General features: G+C 36.1%; 2 pseudogenes; both read right to left on the bottom strand.

Annotated features, from left to right (window-relative positions):
- Positions 1-652: 652 nt before the first annotated feature.
- LOC118987112 (uncharacterized) lies at positions 653-772 on the bottom strand (annotated as a pseudogene).
- A 3,503-nt stretch (positions 773-4,275) lies between these two features.
- LOC118987094 (60S ribosomal protein L12-like) lies at positions 4,276-10,762 on the bottom strand (annotated as a pseudogene).
- Positions 10,763-23,028: the final 12,266 nt, after the last annotated feature.

Below are 23,028 nucleotides of genomic sequence, written 5' to 3' on the forward strand. Positions count from 1 at the left end.
ACTGAGGGTCCCCATGGGGAATCAGGCTTGAGAAATACATTGTATCTTTTGAAGCTCACTTTTCTTTGTATAGCCCTGTTGATATAAACCAGATGTTTAAATTCAAAGCATGAGAGAGTGAATTCCTAATCTCATAAACCGTGCCTTAAGACCCTCTGGTGTCAGCGTATCTCACAGACCCTGACCTGAGGCAGATCTCAGTGTTTCCTCAATTATCATGCATAGATAATATCTGTTTTCTATAACTATGGCCTTAAGACATTGATTAATCAGCTATGAAGGCATGATGTATACCCCTACACATACAGATCCCAATGAAAGCCACTTCAGAGAAGAGCTCGGGACATTCTTCACTGGAGGGAATCGCCGCCCCGTTTCCCACTGGAACAACAGATTGTGTCTGGGACCACTCATTCTTAAACGCTGTGGCCAACAGAGATCTACAGAAAGGGGCATCCCACAGGACATGGTGAAGGAAGACAATATGGGTATTAAAGCCAGAATGCAGACTTACTCATTCTGGCATTTCTGTAGGTGGTTTGTGCCAGGCCCAGCCATGTGACCAGAGAGCTCCTAGATAGATTTTATGTTTTGCTTTTCTTTCTTTTTCTTTTCTTTCCTTATTCCTTTGGGGGTGGGGGTAGAGGTGAGCAAGGAGTGTATTCCTGAAATGAACAGACAGAAAGGACATCAGAGTAGCAATCTGCTGCTGAAATTAAACCGATAAGAACAAACACTACACTTGATCTTAGCCGAAAGGCCAAGAAACGATGCTGCTGAAATTAAAGGGACACTCACGCATTTGCCGAATGCTGTGACCTAAAGATTACTACTTTAACAGACAGATAGGAAAAGAAGGTAAGACCTAGGAGTACTTGGTTGACTAGTTGGAACTTTGATGCCCTGCAAACAACTAGAACTGCCAAATTTTACTCAAGCGAATAACATGAATCAACCTGCCAACAAACAGATGACAAAAATACCTGTCTCAGATGTCAAAAAGCTTAGCGTCTCAGATTCCACTTCAAAATTTCCCTGTTTTTTTTTTAAGTTTTAGGGAGATAAAAAGACTTTTCTAAAATTGTATAAACATAGATCTGAATTTATATTGGTAAAATTCATCCAAGTTTTACAGGCAGAATAACCTAGGACAACTCAAATTTAGAATCAACTAAAGTGGTGCTTGATTAGAACAACTATTCTAACAAAGTAACCATAAGCAAAAACAACTAAATAAAATGCCAACTTACAGAGGTGGAAACACTGGTAAATAATATATGCAAAGATGCTCACATTCCTAATACTCAAGTGACTGCAAATTAACACCATACAATGTTTTATGTCTCTTAGATTAGCAAGTAATTCAAAGTGTGAAAGTAAGAAAGGTGTGGAGGATGGGTGCTTTTATGTGCTGCTGAAGGCGGCTGAGAAAAGTGCCCGAGCAGAATCTAAATTGAGAATGTGCATGACTCAGTATTCAGAATGTCATACCTTAGTGATCATATCCTTGCAAAATTCTTCCTCATAACACATGGGCACAAATGCCAAAATGTTCCTGGCCATTGTAACATTATTTTAAAAGAAAAAAGTGGTGTAAGGGTCTATTAACACAAAAACAGATAACTAAATGGTCAGTTATGCAAACAAATTAGTGCCGTTAGTGATGAATAGGAATTAATAAGGTTTATGTATATCTGTATGTATGATTCTTGAAAACATAATAATGAGTGGTAAAAGAAAGAATAAAAATGTGTCCTGGCTGGCGTAGCTCAGTGGATTGAGCATAGGCCTGCGAACTAGAGGATCGCGGTTCGATTCCCAGTCAGGGCACATGCCTAGGTTGCAGGCCAATTCCCTGCAGGCCGACTCCCAGCAAGGGATGCACAAAAGGCAACCATACATTGATGTTTCTCTCCCTCTCTCCTTCCCATCTAAAGATAAATTTAAAAAAGAATAAAAATGTGATACTGTTCCCTGTCAGGGACCAAAGGGGAGAGAATCACAGGGGAAAAGGGGAACATGAACAAGTATAAAGGACACATGGACAATAACTAAGGTGGGGGGCGGAAATGGGAAGGGTGTGAGGAAGCACTGGGGGGCAGGGCTGGGAATATAAGACAGAAAACTGTACTTGAACAAGAATTAAATACTAAAAAAATATTATACTGTTATACAAATGTTAAATACATTCAAAAGATCATTTTATGATAAAAATGTAGTTAGATAATAGATATGTGGGAATATAAACAATAAATTTAGAATGTTTTTTACATTTGAAAGTGGAGGCTGGAAAGAAGGAATATAATTGTATTGCAGATTGATTATTTTATTTTAAAAAGTGGTTATGGTACACATTTGTTGTATATCTTTTAATCTTTTTGTATAATGTCAGAAATATTTTATCATATATATATATATGTATATGTATATATATATAGGCAATAAAAAAAGAAAAATGTAAGTCTGTAAGAAATGGAAGTAATTTATTAAACAGGAACAAACTAAATACAAATATACTTGTTATTAGATTTCTGCAAGAGTTTTCAAGAAGCTATTATACATTAAGTAAAAACCAGTAAAGAGTACTATAAAAACAGTTTATACATAAATAACTTCAAGCTAAGAATATGAGTGCAAAAATGATTAGGCAAGCAAAATATTAGAATATTAGAAATGACACAAAGAGCAGAAGCAATAGAGAAAAGAGGAAAAAATTAACCAAATCAATACAAGGGAATTTCTCAGAGCTGTGTGATTTCTAAACCTTAACTATCCCTCAATCACAAGTGAGCAAAACACTTCACTGTAATATTATAGAACAACAAGAATAGTGCAAATGTCCTCAAAATACTTTAAGAGAGTGCTAGTGTTGGAGATTAAGGCAATCCACAAAAGACTATAGTTAGATTAGCAAAATATTTCTCACTAGCATGTCCTGACCAGTGTGGCTCTGCCGGTTGGGTGTTGTTCTGCAAAGCGGAAAACCACTAGTTTGAATCCCAGGCAGGACACATGCCTGGGTTGTGGGTTTGGTGAGGCAACTCCATGTTCCTCTCCCTCTCCTTCTCCCCCCTTTCCCCTCTCTGTAAAATTAAAAGTGGAATTTATTTTCAGCCATAAAAAGGAAATCCTACCATTTGTGACATTGTATGGACTTAGAGGGCATTACGCTAAATGTAACAAGCCAGATATAGAAATACAAATAGTGAAATACTGTATGTATTCCACTCATATGTGGAATCTAAAAATAAAATCAACTCAGAAACAGAATATAGAATGTTAGTCATAGTGGTTGTCAGAGGCTTGGGCTGGGGGAGGAGGGAATGGGGTGATGTGAGTTAGAGTGCACATACTTTCAGTTATCAGATGAATACGTTCTGAGGATGAAATGTACAGTATGGTGACTATAAATAATGATATTCTATTGTGGCCTTGAAATTTGCTGCGAGTATTTCTGAAGTGCTGTCATTACATACACTCACCCACAAAAGATTACTATGTTTGTATTAATTAACTTGATTGGGATTAAATATTTTACAATATGTATGTACATAAGGCACCTCAATGTATATTTTAAATACATACAATTGTATCTGTTAATAAAGCTGGAGGAACAAAGAAAAAGACAATGACTTGAGATATTTAATGTACATGAAAATTACAATAAAAATTCCATTTCAAAATAATCAAGTGTGAAAGCTTAAAAATGGATATTTTCAGACTAGCAAAAATTCAGAAAATTAAGAAGTTATCTCAACATTTATCCAGTAAAAATGTGGGAATAAATAACGAAGAAGAAAATAGGACGTCTAGGAATGTACCCATTAAATCTGGGAGATATGAGTTGTCTCAGAATGACACCGGCAATCCTAAACTGTAGCCAGTTCATATGGTTGCAAGAACAAAGAACTCCACAAATTATGTGGAGAAACGAACAGGCTACTTATATCAAGTATATACTTATAAAAATCTTTAGAATATGGTAAAATAGTTCTTTTTTTTAATAGGCTGGTACAGTGCCCTATATGTCAGGCTTCCAATACAGTTCATTGCATTGACCACGTACACTTACAGGAAGATTCCTCCCACAAAGAACTTATTAAAGCAGGAGAAGATTCTTTAATTACAGATACGCATACTCATTTCTTAATTATATCTTTGGTTCAATGTATATATTTTGACTTTTTCCCCTTGGTGTTCTAGTTGAATTCCAAAACTCTATTTTTTTATTTGATTGTTAAGTGATCTTTAATTGAAATTTTTCCTTTGTAGTTCTTAACTAGCCGGGCACTCCACTGTACCGCTGTTGATGTCGTCTATGATGTCGTGAGGGTGGTGGCCATGGACACTGCTGCCCACAGACTGGGCCTTCCCCAGGATCTCTTTAGTAGTTCCAGAGAGTTCCCTAGCCAGAGATCAGTGTGGCATCTGTCGGGCAGTGCTGATGATCTCATCATAAGTGATATTTCCATTGTGCTTGATGTTGTTGTTGTTGTTGTTGTTTTGATTCTTTTTGTCTTGTGGTGGTGCTTTGAGGGCTTTAATAATCAGGGCAGAGGCAGAAGGCACTACCTCAATCTGGGCCTGTCTGTTCCGAATGGTCAGTTTCACTGTGATCCTCAAAGCCTTCCAGTCACCAGTTGTTTGTCGATGTCCTCGCCAACCTTTTTTGGAGACAAGCCCGGGGGCCGATCTTGGGGTCAGGGCAGATGGGGAACCGACTTTCCTGCTGGTGCACCTCAGGTAAACGACTTTGATATCGTTGGGGTCGAACTTCAACGGCGTGGTGGAGGCTGCTGGTGTTGGATGAACCTGGATTCCGGACAACTGAAGAAAGTTGCACCTTCGCCTCCTCCAAGCCGAAAGCCAAAATCTCTATTTATTTTTTTATAAGAAGATTTTGTTCATTTATTTTTAGAGAAAGGGGAAGAGACAGAGAAAGAGAGGGAGGGAGACATCAATGTGTGGTTGCCCCTCATGCATCCTCTACTGGGGGTCTGGCCTGCAACCCAGGCACCTGCCCTGACTGGGTATCCAACATGAGACCCTCTGGTTCGCAAGACAGCATTCAGTCCACTGAGCCGCACCAGCCAGGGGAAATTCCCTTTATTTTCCCGGCTGCTTTTGAATATTGTTTCTATCAATACTTTATGCTTTTTCCTGTTTTATTAATTTCCTCTTTAAAGATTTGTTTTCCCTATTACCTTTCAAATTTTATTGTACCAATCATTGCTTTTCATGTTATACTATTAATTAAAATTTTATTTACAAATATCCAAATACCCGTAATTTTTTTATTTGCATTAATATCATATGAAGAAACTGTTCATTCCTACTGTGTTCCCAAAGAAAAGCTAATAATGAATATTTAATAAAAAAGAAGAAAATACCTAGAAAAACATGCATTATTGTTTAGGAAGAAAAATAATGATAAGAAAAAACTAATTAAAATATAACTATTATTTAAATTAAAAAAGACAATAGACCCAAAATGGAGTTGCTTATACTAAGTCCATGTCACCAACTAACATTTAACTTAATCAGTTTTAACTTTCCCAGAAACGGAATCTTAAACCAGCTAATCAGGAATTACTTGGTCATCACTATTTACTGATCTGCCTGATAGATGCCTGTCATCCTCTAAAGAAAAGTAACCTTGCAATTACCAGCCCTCTTTTTTGCCTAGTATAGCTTCCTCGTTCTGCCTATTCATTTTGTATAACTCCTTGAAGCTTCTTTCTATCTGCTAGATTAGATGCTTCCTGACTCAAATGGACTTATGCTCAAATACACTCTTAAAATGTCTAATATGTCTCAGTTTATCTTTTAACACTATAAAGTCACTATAAGCTTTTTTGCTCTTATATCGACATATTTCTTTGTACTGCGGGTGATAATTCTTAATACCAAAAATTACATTTATACAAAAATTTCTTTCCTGGTGTCTTTCTTAAAATAAAGTCATAGATGTTTATTAATTGTTTTCAAAGTATTTAAAAGTCTAAGTGCAGTCATTCTCTAGCAGCATGAAGAATTAGATATAGAGGTTCTTGAACTCTATCATTGGACAGCTGAATTACAAAATGTTGATTTATTGAAAAAAAGGTTGGTTAGTAATATTTGTGAAATTGCATGCAATAGATTGTGTTTCACCTTGCAGGTATATTCTCTGTGATTATTTTACTTCTAGTTGAAGTAAACTTGGGGTCATAACACTTTTGACTAAGGACCAAGCATTGTTGAAGATGTTAACTGTCTGTCTTTGATTAGCTGAATTCTTTATTAAGCTTCTTTAGATTAGGGGAAAAGAGAGTTAGTTGAAAATATAAAAGGAAGGAGGAGAAAGCCAATTTCCTTATGATAGTCAGGCCTTATGGGAATTCAGGGACAGTTGATAGACCAGGCCATGCGAATAGAATTCAGAACTGCAGTGCAGTCATGCCTCTTGTAAACCAGATGGTGGGGATCAGGAGGCAACTCAGGATTCGCTGTTGCTCTAGGAACCAGGAACCCCTGTGATGACATCATCCTGCTAAATAATCAGTGGTAAGAATTTCTTCTCCATTTCAGTACTGCATCATTTGCATGATTTACTTGCACCCTCTAGGCTCCTGTTGCTATTCACTCATTAGTTTTATGTGTTATTAGTAGTAGTAGTGCTAGTAGTATGAGTAGTATTAGTTTTGTTCTTTCGTTCTCCAAGCACTCTCTAATCCCCTCTCCCCTGTGTCTTTCAGCTTCAGCAGCTGCTAGTAAAAACTAGCTCTGCATTACATAACACTTTCAAGTTTCTTACCTAAGAGTCTTACAGATTTAATTTAGTCACCTCTCCCCTGTCAGCAAAAACATTTATTACACTTAATAAGAAATTTCTTCCCTCGAGCCTAGTGGTCTCCCTTGATCCAATTGACTTGGTCACAGTATCAAAGTCACGTGTTAGGCAGCATAGCCACCAAAGCCAGATGTGGTCACTGGGGCCACAGGAAACTAAGGGACAGAACACCTTAGAAGAGGTTTTAAAAATGGGAAACATTAAAAGCTTGTCCTATTAATTTCTCTAAACCAGAGTCACAAGACATACTCTGCAGTGTAGATTATCTGGCATGACATTTAATAGTTTTGAAAACACTATTGATTTTTCTGAAAAGCCCCAAATATTAAATTAGGCTTCTAGAAAATTCTGATGCATTATAAATAAAAGGAATAATTTTACACAAGCTAGAACTCAGCACTATATTTTTGACAGATAACTTTGAAAAGAACTAAAATTTTATACTTATTTTATTAAGCCAGTCTTTGATAAACTAGGAGAAATGACTTTTTTATTATTCTCAATGTTGTAGTATAGATATTATATATTCTTGCTTAGATTTATATTGTATTGAAACTCACTAAGTCAGTATAACTGATTTAATAAAAATGTGTGTTTGAGCTATTAAGTAGAAGGTACAATTACACATAGGAATGATATCATGATTATAAAAATGAAAAATCAACAAACTGCATGTCTATCAAGTATATGAAAAGATGTAAATACTATGAAGGGCTGTCTTATGTTGAGTTTTTTGGACCAATATCAGAAAAAATATCTTACTAACCCAAAATAACAGTGCATAGGTAACTTGACTATTTCAAAGAAAGTAGATGTGAATGAAGGATTAAGTTTCTAAGCCTTTACTAGTTGGAAAAGAAATATAAATGTGAGGAAGAATGTAAAAATAAGTTCAAGTTAAATTTTGTATAAGTTGGATTTTTGCTGTCAAAATTTTATTAGGAGATATAAGATTAGACAAAAGAAATATTCCTAGACATTTAAAAGATGATTTTTAACTATTATTTTTAATGCTAATCTAGTAATATTTTATTCTAACTTCAGATATTGTAGTTAATATGAGTTATAATCCTTTCTCAATTGAAGAAACTTCAAAATTACAACAGATCTGATCATCATTTTCACTCTAGAAAACACTGTAGCCTGATGTAAAGCCAGAGGGAAAAAGAAAGACAAAGAACAGAGAGGAAGATAAGAGCAAATGTTCTTTGGGGAACTCAACAATATATTGTGGCTGATAAGGAGATTTCATACTATTTTTCATAAATAATCTGTAAGTAAAATCTAACATTGTTGATTAAAAAGGTATAAAAAATTGTCAAAACTATAGTAATTTTAATCAGTAAAAGGAAAATAGTGTTAGAATATTTTTCACAACAGTTAGCAGTGACAAAAGATAAATAAGCTTATGAATATTGTGTAAAACATTTTTTAAAACCTGCTTATGATAGTGGAGAGATGCCAAAACTGGCATTCTGGTTATGAGTAATTCAAGTGCAGCAAATAAGTATTAGATAAAAGTATCCTTTACAACAGAAGTAAAAGAAAAAGTGTTGGAAGATGAGATTGGGACTTACACTGAGAGTTAAAATCCTAAACATTATTTAGGGACCATGAAATGCTCATGTGGAATTTAGTCAATTTTTTATATTGAAAATCATATTCATTCTTTGGTTAACCATGTAACTATGCAAAAGTAAGAGATATCTTTAGTACCCTTAAATATTGTTACCTAGATGCTCTGTCTGATATAGCTAAGTGGATTTAGCATGAGCCTGTGAACCACACGATCGCAATTCGATTCCCAGTTAGGGCATATGCCTGGGTTGCAGACCAGTTCCCAGCAGGGGATGCACCAGAAGCAACCATACATTGATATTTCTCTCCTTCTCTTCCCTTCTAAAGATAAATAAATAAAATTAAAAAATATATATTGTTACCTAGATATTGTAAAAACAAAAACTACAGAGAGATATCACTTGTAAACTGACCACTTTAACAACTTATATTCCTATTTTCCATATTTCATTCAAATTTTTGAATACACACATACACACTTTTTTGCATGTGATAATCGACGTGTTAGAATAGTATGCTTTTCTTTATCAAAAGCATTTTTCAAGATTATGAAAAGAGATTTGTAAGTATTAACTTTAGTGGCTGTATAATAGTTCATTAATTTGATGTAACATAATTACTGTCTCCCCACTGTTTTACATTTAGTCTGTTTAACAATGCAGTGAAATTTATGTTGCACATGCTATTATATTTCTCATGTATTATATCCTCAAGACACAAAACATTCAGAAAATAAAATGTTGGCTTTGGTAGTGGGAATGCAGAGGAAGAAGAAATGGAGTAATGACTTAAAAAAAAATCTGGTCCTCTATGTTAAATCAAGCCCATTATCTCACTCATACTTTAATTAACACTGATGGGTTTTTAGCCAAATGATAAGTTCAAGGTAGAAAACACTTCAGATTAAATATTGCACAAATGATTAAAAGCTAAGTGTCTTAATTTGATTCTAAAAATTATTGATCAAGCACTCAATCTTCACTTTAAAGTGAGGTGGGATTGGTGGTAAAATAAAAACATCAAAATATATCAGACATGAACTTTGCCATTAAGAAATCTTTGAAAGGGAAAAAAACAAATAAAAACCAGACTTATAACAAACGCAGGAGCATGTATGTAGTCAAAAATAAAATGATTGATTGAATCTAAGCCAAAACCTGATGTAGGGTGCACATAGTGCTCATTCAGACCAGATTGGAATGCCTCATTTATCTAAGCAATTCCAATTCATCTGTCCATATCAGGTTGTTTGTCAGCTTCTTGCGTCCTCGGCTGTATCAGGTCCTTGACTATTTGTTGCATTGTATTGTCTCCTTTTGCTTCTGAGTCCTTCATTGGTAATACCACATTCATTAGTGAGTAAAGTCTGACTTCCCAACATTCAGTCCAGTTCCAGAAACCTACTTGGTACTCATTAAATATTGTCCACTCATTTCCTGATGGTAGGAGAGACCTATTGACCTACAGTGAGCGAGAAAGCTTCTTGAAAAAGGTGGGACATTTAATAGGCCTTAAGGAATTAGTAGACTGAACAGAAGGAAAAGGATTTCAAGCAGGGGAATGACAATAATGAATTGATGAGGAAGGTACTAATGTGTTCATGATGGCTGAGTCGGGAATTTATGTTAAGGTATAATTTTATGACACAAGGTAATGTTGACAATTTTGGTGAATTTAAGAAACATATTATTAGGGTCAGTTCTGACGACTTAGTCTAAAAGCTGTAATAATTCTGTAAGATGAGACAAGAACTTTTAAGAGGAAAGATGTTGGAACGAACTCAGTCTTAAAGGCGGCACATGCTTTGTGATTCTAGGATTTGGGGCACAGTCAGGATGCAGAGTGACACGAATGTCATGGAGTACAGTGAGTCAGGGATCTCTGATGTTCAGCTATTGAATAGGTGATTAAAATGGTTGTTGTAATGACCGATTCTGGCAGTGTTTAATCCATTAAAAGAAAAATATAACCTGAGATTAAATGACCTAAAAAGTAGGAAAAATGGATTGCCTAGTGAATAAATTATGGAACTGATGACATGGACAAGAAATGGAAATTTTGCTGCTTTTTCACTCTTGCCACCCCACCCCACCCCCAGACTTTCCTCTTCTCAACAGCAAAGTGATGGTTCCAAATGTAATTCTGGTCTTAACACTGTTCTGCTCAAAAACCTGCAATAACTCTCCTTACCTCTATGTGCAAGCAGCACAGAGTATGTCCTTAACAGCCTATGAGCTTGCTGTGCTTCTGGCCAGGGAGGCCCCGGAGACTCTGAGAGGAGCACCAAGAACGCTCCCACACCTTTTGGTGACCGAGGCCCACCAGCGCAGGAACCCGAGCCCCTGCAGCCATCCGACTGGAGAGGGGAGGGGAAAGCAAAGAGTGTGACATTTCTATGGGCTTCTCTTTTTAAAGATGACTGCCAGGATCCTCTGCAGGGCAGAAGTCGATGGGAGAGTGTATCTGTCCACCCAGTCACCTCCCTATCCCCACACATATGCCCTTTCTGTTGAGTCATGTGTGTTGCCCTAGTTGCAGGAGCAACACACGGGGGTGCTGTCCTCCGCACCCCTTGGCATTTCCAGGGGGTGGTCCCCCTGTTACGAGGTCAGGGTGCATAACTGGTTTCGGTGAGGGCCCTACTCTGGATTGCATACTTCTCAATGCATCCTCACATGGTTTAAAAAAGATCAGCGCCCTCTGGGGCCCATTTTAGAAAGGCAGTCAAGAACAAGAATAAAAATGATGTTGCTGATAATAAAGCATAGTGCAAATACCATTAAGAAAAAGAAAGAAAATGGGATTTAATCAGTTGGTGGGATTATGTTGATTATGGGGATATAAGTGTTTAAATAGAAGAATAGGGCAATATATGTGCTAGAAGTTTCAGCAACCCACTCAAAAAATCACTGAAGATTAAGATGAGAAATTTTGAATTATTTTTATCAAAGATATGACTTTGTGTCTGAAAAGAGTAAATTTTATTAAATAATTGTTTGTAGTAATGTTCTTATTGAGCTCCTACTATGTGCTGGGTATATTACCAAGCATTCTTCATACTTCATCTCATTTAATCTTCAAAACAGCCAAGTATAAATTTAAGAGATAATTCACTGTATTCTCACATTCGATTATCCTGACTTCTACTTCCACAAACTGAAATTCTCACCTTATTCACTGAGCGTACAAATGCAATCTGAGTTTAGTCTCAAGTGTTCAGTACTTGAAGTGACTTGCTTACATTATTAATCAATTTCTAAACCCAATTAAAAGGGAAAGAAAGCAATTAAGAAAACATGTTTTTGCCACATGCCAGTCTCATTACTGGGACAACACATTTTAATAAAAAGATACCTAGAGTACTCTGTAAATTGTTGTTTATGTCTTAGCTAAACTCATATCACTCGTTCTCTTCTTAGGAACTTTACGCCTTAAAATATGTCTTTGTTCAGATGTCATTTTCTAAGTACTATTTGCATATTTATAAGACTATCAGATCAATTCTCTAAAACATACACATGAAACATTATGTGTTTATAAAAGAATAAGATTCATTCATACAAAATAAGTATAAGATATTCTCTAGGTTAAAAACTCATTCCAAAATTAGTAAACTAAAGGTCATACAGTGCAAGAGTTCTGTCAAGAATTTGTTTTCAATGCAGTCATTTCAAATTAAACAGGGGCAGCAACTGAAGGCTAAATTATTTCATATTTCAATAAAAGATGACATGACACTCAAGCTGAATAGATACCGTCATAAATATATATATAACAGCCAATAAATACAGTTAAAGATTTCAGTATCTTTACCTACCAAAAATGGGGAGGACATGGGGAAGGGCCATCAAGGAACATGTATAAAGGACACATGGACAAAGCCAAAGGTGGGTAGGACCAAGGGTGGGAGGTAGGATGGCTACCTCTCAAGTAAGTTGAAGAGTATTTTGATGACTGATATTTGGGATCAGTCATATTGAAAAATTTAAAAAAAAACAGAAAAACAAAAATGATAAGTTGATAAAATCATAGGTGAGTTAACATTTTGTTGTTTTCACATTACACATACAAAATATGTGGATATTTGTAAAAATGTGATGATGAATTAATAACATTTTAATATAAAATTTATATTTTAAAAGATAGTATTTTAAATTTTACTATTGTCATAAAGAATGATTTGATTATTGTATTTACTGATTTTGAATCTGAGTTCTTAATTGACTGACTGTTCTTCTGGCCTCCAATCACTTTTTTTGTTTCTCTTTGCTCATATAGCTTGAGATTTATTTTTTGACTATGATTTTGACTATTTATTTTTTGACTATTTTTTTACCATCTATGAAAAGTTACTCTCATGTTTACATACAACAACCAAATACAATTATCTGTTAAATAAATTGTGTTATACAGGGAAATGGCATGAAAGTTTCCCTGAAAATTTTTGTTTTAATATTTGTATTTTCCATTCTGTCCCTTTTCTTAGAGAGAGGGAGACAGACACACAAAGAGGAACTAACTTTTGCAGCCAGGTTATCTTTAATAATAATGGCTGAATACCCATTTTTTAAATCATTTTAAATGGCATCTAATAAAACATAAACTAAGCCATATACGTTCCCTCTTCATTCTCTGATTTTTCATTTTCTTAGTGCTTTTTGTAAGAACTATCTTTCATCTCACACACATTAATTTATTTAAAAATCGAAACTATATCATATAGTATAAAATATTTGCTTGATAAAGCTATTATAAAAACAGTATGAAGGCTCCTCAAAAAATTAAAAAATAATACTACCATATGATCTCGTACTTCCAGTTCTGGGTACTTATCTGAAGGAAACAAAACACTGATTCACATTGATATCTGCAGCCCTATCTTCTAATCAAAGACGTATGGGGTCTGAATAAAGTAGACAAGATCCATGTCTGTGAGGACTACAAGAGACCCACTTCAGATCTAAAGACACTCACAGACTAAAAGGAAAAGATGGCAAAAGATATGTCAGGCAAACTGAAACATTAAAAAAGCTAGTGTAGTGCCCTGGCTGGTGTAGCTCAGTGGATTGAGTGCGGGCCTGCAAACCAGACGATCGCGGTTCGATTCCCAATCAGGGCACATGCCTGGGTTGCAGGCCAGTTCCCAGTGGTGGACACACGAGAGGCAACCGTACATTGATATTTCTCTCCCTCTCTCCTTCCCTTCCCCTCTAAAGATATAAATAAAATCTTTTTAAAAAGCTGATGTAGCAATAATTACATCAGACAAATGGGACTTTAAAACAAAGGCTATCACAACAAAGAAGGACATTTCATATACAATAACCAAGACATGGAAACAACCAAAGCATCCATCAATAGACATTTGGATAAAGAAGAGCGGTACTTACAGACAAGAAAATGTTATTCAGACAGACAGACACACACACACACACACACACACAAGAAATCTTACTCTTTGTGACAACATGGATGGACCTAGTGAGTATTATGCTAAGCAAAATAAGCCAGAGAAAAACAAATACTGTATGATTTTACTTGCATGTGAAATCTTAAAAAACATAAACAAAAATAGACTCATAGATATAGGAAACAATTTGGTGGTTACCAGAGTGGGGAGGGGTTGGAGGATGGAGAACTAGGTGAAGGGGATTCAGAGTTATAAATACACAGTTATAAAATGAGGAAGTCTCAAGGATGTAATGTACAGCATGTTGGTAACTTCTTTGATGCATCAGATAATAGTTTTCAATTATTGCTAGAGCATTTCCTCATTTTTGTGCTATTTACCATGTAATAACTATATGTAAAATATACTTGTTAAGATGTCCTCCATTACTATTTTAAGTCTAAACAAATAACAAAACTATAAACTCCTGGCTTACAGAAGAATAATAATAATAATATTGTAATAACTTTGTATGTTGACAGATGGCAATTAGACTTATTGTGGTAATAATTTTATAATGTACATAAATATCAAATTACCAGACACAAATAAAATATTATATGACTATTACACTTCAATAAAAAAGAATATTTTCTTAAAGATCTAGTAGCACCATGTACTATTAGGTTAGAAATAAACTTAAATGATCATCAGACATGCAACTCTCCTCTATAATCCCTCCAATAACTCCACTGAAACAGAATCTCCTTTTTATTTTATTTTAGAATATAACATATTTTATATTTAAAATATAAAAGATATCTTTAAAATATCTGTCTAATCTAGAACAAAAATAAGTGTTCTTAGAATTTCCAATTACTATATCTTGAGCTGATCATTCAGACTAAAACTAAAGATTTATATCCTTTTCATGTATCATTCATTTAACAAATATTTATTGAATGAGACTGGGTACCACACAGTTAGATACAGGGTACAGGTCTTCACAAGTGCTTTCTCAAACTGTGTACAATGCAGTGATTAGGACAATAGTAGGTGATTACAATGTGCTTAGGTAAATGTTCATAAAAATCAAAGCATGCCTTTTGACCCAGCAACTCCACTGCTGGGATTGTATCCTAAGAACCCTAAAACACCAATCCCAAAGAACCTATGCAACCCAATGTTCATAGCAGCACAATTTACAATAGCCAAGAGTTGGAAGCAACCTAGGTGCCCGTCAGTAAATGAGTGGATAAAAAAATTATGGTACATATACACAAGGGAATTCTATGCTGCAGAAAGAAAGAACACAATGGAATTCTATGCAGCAGAAAGAAAGAAGGAGCTCCTGCCTTTTGCAACAGCATGGATGGAACTGGAAAGCATTATGCTGAGTGAAATAAGCCAGGTGTTGAAGGACAAATACCATATGATCTCACCTTTAACAGGAAGCTAAACAACAAAACAAACAAGCAAGCAAAATATAACTAAAGACACTGAAATAGAGAACGGGCTGACAGTGATCAGAGGGAAGAGGGGAGGGAATTTCAGGGGAAATAGGGGAGGGATTTAGAGAAACAAATATAAAGGATACATGGACAACAACTAAGAAGGGTGGAAATAGGAGGGAGGGGGGAGCATAGGGGAGTGGGATGGGATGGGAGTAATAGACAGAAAACTGTACTTGAAAAATAATTAAATAATTTTTAAAATATAAAAAAAATAAAAAGAGAGTTCTTTGAAAGCTAAAAAAATCAAAGCAGATAGATCTGGAATCACATAGTACATTACTTAGTTCAGGCTAGGGAGAAAAGGAAACAACATCTCCAGGGTTTTGTCTGTTGCTTCTACTTGGACCCTCACTGTAGGTGTACCACGTCCCTGCAATCTCCCATCATCTCCTGCAGCAGCGAACTGCTCCCTGTGGTGGCCATGTCCTCTCTACATATCTTGCAACAGAGGATCTGTAGTGAGATCACCATAGCAAGATCAAGCTCCTCTTTCTTTCTTGGATATTGCTACCTTATCAGGAGAATTATTTATTCTTCCTTTAAATATCTGCTTCAGGTTTTTATTTAATTATTTTTTTCTCATTAACAGCATTTTTCACAGTCGTCTGCCATTTAATGGCAGGGGTATGCTCTGAGAAAGGTGTTGTTAGGTGATTTCACTAGTGCAGGGACACAGAGTGCACTACACAAATCTACTTGGCATAGCGCAGTACACACCTATGTGATGTGTTCTAGCCCGTTGCTCCTGGAGCACAAAACAGTATCATGCTACTGCACCGAATATGATTGGCAGTTATAACCCAATAGTATTTGGAATCTAAACTCATTTAAACAAAGAAAAAGTAGAGTAAAATAAGTGATAAAAGATTTTGAAAGTGGTAGTACACCTGTGTACTACCATGCATGGAGCTTGCAAAACTAGAAGTTGCTCTGAGCGAGTTGATGATGAGTGAATGTGGAGGCCCCGGCACACTGTAGAGGCCTCTACATCTTACACCCCTCTGCTTCCTCCAACAGGGCGAGAAACAGAACATTGAAGCTGTCAATGCCGCTGCATGAGCAGGGATGCAGGCTGGATTGATTAGAAATATATCAAGGAGAAACTGGCTGGGAAAGGCATAGATCACAATAATTGTGACTGTCAGAGAGGATGGAAAGCGGCCTGAGAATCAGCAGGAATAAAAAATCAAGATAGAGAGATAAAGAAAATAGGGGATTGTCATAAAAATATGGTTTTGGCTGTTGCATGTTGAAGCAGTGATCAGACTAAGAAACTCTGTATTTGTTTTTTTAAAGAGGATGTTTAACATGGAGAGGATATAAAACTGAGGACTCAATATTTTAACTTCGGAAATTTGTTTTTTGTTCCATTGACCCTTTCCAGTACAAAGGGTTCTTTCTGGTATTTAATTGATGGAAAAAAAAAAAACTTATCTTTGCTGTACATCATCACAACCTGAAAATATTTCCAAAGCACAGAGATATACTGGCTACACACAACAAGGAAAGCTTCTATAAAAGTGGCAGAGCCACTCAGCACCTAACTCCTGCTGACCTACGTACAGGGTTTTTGGTGCTTATTCAGGAATTTACAACAGTGTGCTCTGAAGCCCATCACCAAGATCTGGGAGGGCTGCAGCGCCGCTGAGTGTGTGACCTTGGGGAAAGCTCCTCTGAGCTGAAACGGGTCAGTGAATGACTGGAATGCAATCTGAGCAGTCAAAATTGAAGTGTTATGAGTGAGAGGAAATTTATTACCAAGCCCCACAACATTGCTCCCGTCAGAGAAACATAATTCCTCTTGAACCATATAACCTTCTATTTCTTTAAAAAAAAAAACAGCTCCATTATAATCTTATGGGATCACCAACATGTATGCAGTTCACTTCTGACTGAACTATCATCATTAGTCAGCATATAACTCTATTTCACAGTGACACTTCACTTTTCTGAATTTCCTCTTATCTCTCATATTTATTCTTCTAAATCTCCTTTCCTTTTTTTCTCCTTAGCTATATCGGTTGCCTCAGAGATATGTCTGTACTTTCTTCCCTCTTCTATCCATAAATTATTTTAAGATGATTGTATCTATTATGAGAGATTACATTTTTATCTGATCTTGTAAAGTCCTAAAATTTTCCCTTCAAGTAAAGTGACTCTTCAGGATTTGCGTTCCCAGTTACATAGGTGACGTTCCAAGTGTCTGTTGCACAGGCATCTAAAATTTGTAACTCCCCAAAGTGAAATCTGAAATTTTTTCCTTCCTCCCACATCCAATCCCTTTGATTATAAATTCAAATATGACTTTATTCCATTTCTTCATCTTCACTAACACCATCCTACTTCAAACCACCTTTGTCTCAGGCTTGGATTATTGCAATAATTTTCTAAATCATTTCTTTGCTTATCCTTTAAACTGTAAAAATTTATGACTACAATAATTTTCAGACTATAAGATACTTTTTAAACACATTTTTTGTTTCAAAATTTTTTTCTATTTTTCTCCTCTAAATCCTTAGAGGTGTGTCTTATGGTGCAGACTCTAGACACAGCTAGGTTTTAGAGGAGGAAAATAGGGGAGAAATTTTGAAGCAAAAAATGTGGTAAAAAAAAGTATGTCTTATAGTCCAAAATGCATGGTAGTTGTTTCTTTTTCCCTTAAAAATCCATCAATGTATTTCCAGTATTTTAATTAATTAATTATTTTAATTAAATCCATTGTAATTCTTCAATTACAGTTGACATACATTATAATATTAGTTTCAGGAGTACACACAAGTGATTAGACTTTATATATAACTTACTAAGTGATCATCTCAATAAGTCTCATATCCATTTGACATCTACATAGTTATTAGAATATTATTGACTGTATTCCCTATGCTGTACTTACATCCCTATGACTATTCTGTAACTACCAATTTCTAATTCTTTCTTTGTTTTGTTTTGTTTATTTTATTATATTTTAATTTTTGTTCAGGACAGTTTTCTGTCCTTTACTGCCATCCCAGCCCACCCACCCAACCCTCCCCCGGTCCCTCCCATTTCCATCCCCCTAGTTTTTGTCCATGTGTCTTTTATACTTGTTCCTGTAAACTCTTCCCCTTTTCCCCAGACATTCCTTTCCCCCTCTCCTCTCCCCTCTGGACACTGTCAGCCTGTTCCCTATCTCAGTGTCTTTGGTTATATTTTGCTTGTTTGATTGTTTTGTTGTTTTGGTTCCTGTTAAAGGTGAGATCATTTGGTATTTGTCTTTCACCACCTGGCTTATTTTGCTTAGCATAATTTCTACTTCTTAATGCCTTCAACTGTTTCATACATCCCCCCAAATGTTCTGGCAATTATCAAAATATTCTCTGTATCTATGAGTCTGTTTCTATTTTGCTTGTTTATTTTGCTTTTTAGATTCAACTATTGATAGACACATATATATTGCTACTTTATTCATATTTTTGACCTTTCTTCTTCTTCTTAAAGAAGACCCTTGATCACTTCATATAATACTGTTTTGGCAGTAATGAACTCCTTTAGCTTTTCCTTGTCTGGGAAGCTCTCCATATGTCCTTCAATTCTAAATAGTAGCTTTCCTGGGCATAGTAATCTTGGTTGTAGGCATTCACTTATCATTACTTTGACTATTTCTTGACAATTCCTTCCAGCTTGCAAAGTTTCTATTGAAAAATCAACTGACAGTCTTATGGGAATTTCTTTGTAGGTAAACTAAGTGCTTTTCTCTTGCTTCTTTTAAGATTCTCTCTTTGGCTTTAAACTTTTGCATTTTAGTTATGATGTCTTGGTGTAAGCCTCTTTGGATTCTTGTTTGGACTTTCTACACTTCTTGCACTTGTATGCTTATTCCTTCAGCAGGTTAGGGAAATGTTGAGTGATTATTTTTTTTCAAATAGGTTTTCAATTCTTTGCTCTCTCTTTTCTCCTTCTGGTACAGCTATGATGCAAATGTTGTTGTGCTTAATATTGTTCCAGCAGTTCCTTAAACTAACCTCATTTTTAAAAATTATTATTATTATTATTGCTTTTATCATAACCTGAGGAATTTTATTTTCATTGCTTTTACAGAGAGAAGAAGGGAGCTAAGAAGAGAGACAGAGAAACATTGATGCAAGAAAGAAGCATAGATCGGTCGCCTCCCACATGAACTTGGACAAACTAAATCTTATTACCATTACTATCTTCAGTCAGATCTCCAACTCCTGATCCAGCTGACCCAGTGCAAGACAGAATCTCCCCATCTGTCTCCATTGTCAACAAAAGAAACTTCCAAACCTGTAAGAATTTTACTGAGTTCATTTGAGCCAAAATGATGACAATATCTGAGAAACAGAATTTCAGTGAATTGAGAAAATGCTTCAGAAAATAGCAGTTTCATCACTTACTTTATTCATTAGAATCAAAGGGAAAAATATATGGGGGATACATGAAATCCATTGGTGATAGATTTGGTGGGCAGGAGAAAATAGAGGAAAAGTCTCTGGGATTGAATAAAAAGAAAAATGAATAGATGCATACTTCTTTTACATCTGTGGGTACAGGCTATTTTAATCAACACAATAACAGTAACAGTGAGGGGATTTGTGGTCTCTCGTTAGTGGTTGTGCTCAGAGGGGTCCAGAAAAAAAGAATTTACTTTGATATTCCAAAGGCATGTTATTAGGCATGTTATCTTAGATATAAAAAAACAATAGGCAGGCTCAGTTAAGGTGATTGACCTTCAATAGGGAAAAGTACTACCCTACACCATGACTAGCTGCCATAAACTGTTTTAGTTAGAAAGTTTTAGCTTCAGACCATCCTATTGGTTACCTTGGCCTCAGAGTTTGTGAGGCCACCAACAGGCCTCCTGAGAGCTGCACAGGTTTACTGCAGGACTCCCAGTTTGTCCACCCTTGGATGGCTGCTACCACGCTTGTTCGTTTCTTAGTTAACTCTCTGTTTGCACATGTACCCTTTTTGTTTTGTTTTGATTTAGATATTTTATTGCTTATGTTGTAACAGTTGTCCCAATTTTTCTCCTTGCCCCTCTCCACACAGCCTGCCCCTCACTCCCACAGTCTGCCCCCACACTATTGTTCATGTCCATGGGTCATTTATACGCATTTTTTTTGACTAGCTCCTACACCTTCTTCTTCTCCCCTTCTTTCCTCCCTGCACCTGTCAGTCTGTTTCATGTTTCTATACCTCTGGTTCCATTTTGCTTGTCACTATATTTTATTCATTAGATTCCACTTATAAGTGAGATCATAGTGCTACCTAACAGCAAGTGAAGTCCTGCCGCCCGCCGCCACCCTCTAGGAGAAATTCCAGAGGCAAAGGTTTGGTGTTAAAGGAAAGAAGTCTTTATTCAGAAGCTGCACCATTTTAGACGACATCGGGCGCGTTCAGGGTGGTATGGCCGTAGACCAGAAGCTGCACCATTTTAGAATGGCGACTTTCCACATGCATTAGTCACTCAGAGCTTTAATCGCTTAAGCCTATCAATTAAGGCTAAAACTTTAATACTTGACTTTTCCTAGGATTCTCCCGGTTAATTTTCAATTATCTTATTTCTACAGGATTAGTTTACAAACTAAAACAACCTAAGATACAAAAGCTACACAATTTTGGAAGAATTGCAGGCTTCTGCCTCGGAGGTCATCTGCTCTAGAACACCCAAAGAATAAACCTGCCCCCTTCTGAAAGGCCAGCTGGTTCCTAGGCTGTACCCGGGGTTCTTTCCCATCCAAACTACCATCCTCTGGAAAATGCAGGCAGCTGCAACACAATCAACAAGGCATCCTTGAGGAAGAGTGTCCAAAAACCAGAGTATCCCAGAGCCAATCTCTGCCCTTCTTTTATTTTAAATCTTCTGGCCCATAATTCCATGCGCTCTGAAGGCATTCAACTTCTCACCAATAGCATCCTAGACTGTTTACTTCAGTAAATCTCCTCCTAAGGCCCCTTCCTTCTCCTCCCTAGTGAGCTAGCTGATCAGATCTCTCTGTAACAACATGGTATGTGTTTTTCAACAATTGGCTTATTTTATTTAACATAATCATCTCCAGTTCCATCCAGGCTATTGCAAAAGGTAAGAATTCCTTCTTATTTACTGGTATGCAGTATTCCATTGTATAAATAAATGTACCACTGTTTTTTTGATCCACTCATGGGCACTTAGGCTGCTTCCAGCTCTTGGCTATTGTATATAGTGTGGCTATGAACAGTGGGATGCATATACGCTTTTGATTGGTGTTTTGGGATTCTAAGAATATATTCCCAACAGTGGAATTACTGGGTAAAATGACAGATTCACTTTAATTTTTTTGAGGTGTCTCCCTATTGTTTTCCACAGTGGCTGTACTAGTCTGCATTCCCATCAACAGTGCAGTAAGGTTCCCTTTTCTTCACATCCTCACCAGCAGTTGTTGTTTGTTGATTTATTAATGTTCGCCATTTTGATAGATGTGAAGCGATTTCTTTTGTGGTTTTAATTTGTATCCCTGTGANCTATGAACAGTGGGATGCATATACGCTTTTGATTGGTGTTTTGGGATTCTAAGAATATATTCCCAACAGTGGAATTACTGGGTAAAATGACAGATTCACTTTAATTTTTTTGAGGTGTCTCCCTACTGTTTTCCACAGTGGCTGTACTAGTCTGCATTCCCACCAACAGTGCAGTAAGGTTCCCTTTTCTTCACATCCTCACCAGCAGTTGTTGTTTGTTGATTTATTAATGTTTGCCATTTTGATAGATGTGAAGCGATTTCTTTTGTGGTTTTAATTTGTATCCCTGTGATGGCTAGTGACATTGAGAATTTTTTCATATGTCTATGGGCCATCTGTATGTCCTCTTTGGAGAAATGTCTGCTCAGGTTCTTTGACTATTTTTTGATTGGATAGTTTTTTTCCCTGGTGTTGAGTTGTATAAGTCCTTTATAAATTTTGGAGAGTCAATCCTTGTCCAGTGTATTGTTGGCAGATATGTTCTCCCATACAGTGGTTTCCCTTTCCATTTTGATAATAATTTCTTTAGTTGTACAGAAACTTTTTAGTTTGATGTAGCCCCATTTGTTTATTTATTCCTTTGTTTCCGTTGCCCTAGGGACATAGCAGCCAAAATATTGCTATGCAAGATATCTTGAGTTTTACTACCTGTATTTTCCTCTATGATTTTTGTGGCACCATTACTTATATTTAAATCTTTTATCCACTTTGTTTTTATTCAGCTATATGGTATAAGATGGTGGTCTAGTTTAATTATTTTGCACGTGTAAGTTTTGTTCTCCCAACACCGTTTATTGTATGCTCTTGCCTCCTTTGTCAGATATGAATTGACAATAAAGATGTGGGTTTATTTCTGGGCTCTCTAATCTGCTCCATTGGTCTATGTGTCTGTTCTTATGCCAGAACCAGAATGTTCTGATTACAGTCCCCTTGTGGTATAGTTTGATATCAAGCATTGTGATCCTCCCACTTTATTCTTCTTTGTCAAAATCGCTGAGGCTATTTGGGATCAATTTTGGTTCCATATAAATTTTTGGAATGTTTATTCTAGGTCTGTGAAATATGCCATTGGTATTTTAATAGTAATTGCTTTGGATAGTATGGACAATTTAATGTTGTTAATTCTTCTAATCCATGCACATGGTATCTGCTTCCACTTATATGTATCTTCCTCAAATCTTTCTTCAGTGTCCTGTAGTTTTCAATGTACAGGT

This window comes from Sturnira hondurensis, unplaced genomic scaffold (assembly GCF_014824575.4).
Source record: "Sturnira hondurensis isolate 20B ecotype Veracruz unplaced genomic scaffold, ASM1482457v3 Scaffold0004998, whole genome shotgun sequence".
Taxonomy (NCBI): Eukaryota; Metazoa; Chordata; class Mammalia; order Chiroptera; family Phyllostomidae; genus Sturnira; species Sturnira hondurensis.